This window comes from Schistocerca cancellata, chromosome 12, assembly GCF_023864275.1.
Source record: "Schistocerca cancellata isolate TAMUIC-IGC-003103 chromosome 12, iqSchCanc2.1, whole genome shotgun sequence".
NCBI lineage: Eukaryota > Metazoa > Arthropoda > Insecta > Orthoptera > Acrididae > Schistocerca > Schistocerca cancellata.
The window spans coordinates 165,072,460-165,076,508 of record NC_064637.1 but is presented as its reverse complement, the minus strand read 5'-3'; the positions used below and the strand labels follow the sequence as shown (position 1 = coordinate 165,076,508).

The 4,049-nt window shown below is 48.4% G+C and overlaps 1 non-coding gene across 1 annotated transcript; it reads right to left on the bottom strand.

Annotated features, from left to right (window-relative positions):
* Positions 1–1,312: 1,312 nt before the first annotated feature.
* On the bottom strand, positions 1,313–1,385 carry Trnar-ucu (transfer RNA arginine (anticodon UCU)). Its single transcript has one exon. It is a non-coding gene; the product is annotated as a tRNA-Arg (tRNA).
* Between the last annotated feature and the right edge of the window lie 2,664 nt (positions 1,386–4,049).

The following is a 4,049-nucleotide window of genomic DNA, read 5'->3' as shown; positions in this document are numbered from 1 at the left end:
GTACAGCTGTAGACGCATCATCAGCTTACCTCATGATACACATTAAGTAAGCACAATACGTACCTTTACACTTCGTTTTTAACTTGGAATTGCTCAGTTGCCGACGTCGGCTACAGTTCTGGTGTACGTATGCTAAGGTCTTACCTGCAACAGAAACAAAACAAAGTGTAAGCCAGACAACACAAGCAGCGCATACAATTCATGATACATAAGGTGCATTGAAAAGGAAAAAAAAAAAAAAACCTCAAGCCATTCTCTGTTAGTCCTAATAATACCGGCAGTACACGTGGCGATGTTTTGAACGGTTTTTGTTGTAAAAGATACAGATGCCGTCAAGCCGAACACCTCAGTGATGTATCTACTAGACGCGACACTACTGCAGTGGGTGCGGTGTTGCCTTCGCCCGATCTCCCAACTAACTTAACCACGCAGTTATTGGGCGAACTACAGTTTCAGGTGGACTCCCAATCATGGTGGAACTCGTCTCCACCAAGTCAGATCACAGGAAGACATGGAGGCAATTCAGAGGTGTGCTGCTAGATTTGTTAGCGGTCGGTTTATCAGTGCGAGAGTGTCAGCGAAATGTTCCGTCAACTTAGATACGGATCCTTAGAGGAGACTAGTGTTTAATGACAACAAGGTCATTGGAGACGGAGCACAAGCTCGGATTGGGGAAGGAGGGGAAGAAAATAGGTCGTCTCCTTTCGAAGGAACCATCCCGGCATTTGCCTGAAGCGATTTTGGTAAATCACGGAAAACCTAAAACAGGATGGCCTGGGGCGGGTGTGAACCATCGTACCCCCGAATGCGAGTTCAGTGTGCTAACCACTGCGCCACCTCGCTCGGTCCCATAGAGAGAAGACCGCCATGTTTCGCGAAAAGCTTTTGAGGGAGTTTAGAGGAGCGGAATTTGCGACAGGCTGCAGAACGATTCTACCGCCCCCGACGTTCATCTCTCCTATGGACCGCACAGACAAGAAGAAAGACCGACGTAGAGCACCCTCTGCCATGCGCTGCACAGTAGATGTTCCTGTAGACATTAGAGAAAAGTCTGGTTTGAAATGCAAACGAATGGGGAAGCACCAACGCCAACAGAGCAATAAGCGAGTAAAACGGAACTTTTTCTGTCTAAAAGTCATTGAAGTCTGACACCGAAATACATAATCAGATGTGTGGTACGCTTTTGGAGACAAGCGGCACGGCTAAGCAAGCCATTTAGCCCAATGTGTGTATTATTCTGCAGATGATCCGGAACGGAAAGTCTGAGGCTACGAGTACCCCATGACTTACAGGCGTACGTATTAAAAATTTTCATCCCTTGCGGGGATCGAACCCGCGACCTTTGGATTAGAAGTCCAACGCGCTATCCGCTGCGCCAAAGGGACGACGTGCGATTCAGCCCCCTGGCAGGAGACACCCCCACCCCTAACCCGTCGCTGAGCCAGCGGTACCGGTCCAGGTAGGCGTGACGTCAGCACACTGCCGCTCGCCGTACAGCCCCGGGGACGCGGTTTCCCCGCAGCAATCGTCTCTGCGCTCGTGTGAGAGCCCGAACAGAAAAATAGTTGCTAAGCTGCGACGGGAGGATATCACAAGGCAGCAGTCATACAACGGCTTCCTGCGGACTTCGTCTAGAAGGATTCCACCAAGGGCCATTCTTCTGCACATCTCATTTCTAAATCTTCTCTTGCCTGTAGTCCTTACCGTCCGCGTTTCGTTTCTCTACAACGCTACCCTCCATACAAATACCTTCAGAAAAGACCTCCTAACACTCAATTTTATGTTAGATTTGAAATTGCGTTTCTTTTTCAGAGAATCTGATATCGATGTTACCGGTCTGGATTTCATAACTTCCTTACTTCTGTCGTCGTCATGTGTTTTGCTGTTCAAATGGCGAAATTCGCCTACTGCTTACACTGCAGTTGCCTCAACATCGGCCGTCATAATTCAACTACACTCCACTGCCCTCCCTTCGCTTTCGTTGGCGTTCACCTCGCAACATCTTTTCAACACACTATCCATTCCGCTCAACTGTTGTTCTAAGTCTCGTACCGTTTCAGACACAATCAAAACGTCAACAGCTAACCTCAAAGTTTTTATTTCTTTCCCCTCAATTTTTATTCCGTACAAACATATTTCTCGTTTACTCCTCGCTCAATGTATTGACTGAACAACGCAGCAGGTAGGCTACAATCCTGCACCTCTGCTCTCCTTCCGTGCCCTTCGACTCTTATAAGAGTAAGTGCAGTGTGCTCCCTGTACGCACGGTGGGTGGCCTTCCGCGGTCGTGACGTAATAAATCATCACAAACACGAAAGAAGTGAGCTGTAGTTAGTACACAGAAATGCAGAAGGAATCAGAAAGACGTGAAGACTGGAGATGTGCTGCCAACCTCTTCTCGGGTCGAGCATTAAAGGGAGGACAGAAGACGGGCACTCCGCTATCAGCCCGTTCTGAGAGTTTTGTAGACAGACAAGCCTGCGGGGGTAGCAGCTCAGGCCGACACTGAGTGCGGTCTGCAACACGCATAACCGATGGAGCGCCACTTCATGGACTGCTCTGTTCTGCCCCCTTTTGTTGACACTTAAGACTTGAAGGCCAGAGCCCGCGTATCAGTTTCCTAAATCTGAAAGAGGCACTCCGTAAAAAAACCTTGGAAAAGTCTGCTTCGAAGATCTGGAGATTTTCGAGCGTTACTAAGTATAAAAATTTCTGTGTCACCTCACTAACAGATTCGACAGTATCTCAGTATGCAGAGTATCGTCAAGTTTCTGGTTCGATTCCCGCCGGTACCCTACTCCCCAAAACTTTAGGGATACCTAGTTGAAATGTATTAACTACTAGGTGGAAATGAATCAAAATGGTGGGAGCGCGTTGTAATAAGTCTCCGAGTTGTGCGCAGAAGGCTGGATGTCATACGTGTGAGGTAAGCGTGACCGTGGCGCCAAATGGTACTGGTGCTACGAGGCAAATAAAGGAACTGGAAAAAGGCACTGTGTGTCAATCAGCGAGCAGTGAAGGTACCCTGTGGTGGTCATGGCCCGGAGACAACATCTGGGTGGAGAGTCGACATAACAGTTTTCTGGGTTTGGTACCGCGTCATAATGTAAAAAACTACTGCTGCTGGAGAAAAACCAACGTTTCGGCCACGGTTGCAGCGGCCTTCTTCTGGGTCTAATGGTGCGTTCTAGCTATGCAGTGTCCTTTATATCTTGTTGTTACTGTTCACTGCGCATGCCATTACGTCATAATTTTAAAAAGATAGTTAGTTTCATTGGTCACTTGAGAAAGGAGGAGAGGGAACTTTATTTTAATAGGTTATTGCGGTGGAGGGAGAACGTGACCTCTGTTGTCCATTGGCTCTCGTGCTATGTACCATGATTGGTGGCCACCGTCGAATGAGAAGTTGGCTGCTGTTTAGCAACTGCTGGACGTCGGCAGTTACTCGCCGGTGGTGCTCGTGCCTCGTGTTGACAGTGCGGTCTGTTGGGCTCTGACTGCTGGCAGCCAAGGTGGGGCAAGCCTGAGTCCATCCTTCCTGTTCGTGTTATTAGAGTGTTTAAGTGTTTCGATGGCCTCTACGATTTTGCGTTTCGTCATAATTGGCTGCTTGGTCAACACACAGGCTTCGCTGAATTTTATTTCTTTTCGACAGTCTTTCTGTTGTTCTGCCACTGCGGATTTGTTGTGTTGCCCTATACGAATATAACGCTCGTCTTCCCGAATGCGCGTTGCTATTGGCCTACCAGTCTCGCCTATGTATGCTTCTCCACATTTGCTTTCCACCTTGTAAGCGCCTGCAGTGTGTAATGCATCCACGTCGTCCTTAGTGGAGCATAGCACGTGCTGGATCCTACGGCCACTATAGAAGACAGGCTGCACCCCAACGCGGCGAAGGTGTTTGCCTATTCGGTCAGTAACATTTTTCACATAGGGTAAGCGCACTGTTTACTGCAGTTTGTCTATTTCTTGCTTATCTTTCTTGTTTGTGTTCGTCGGCAAGGCTGTGTTTATCGACTCATGGCTGCAGCCATTGGCTAGAAGCGTTG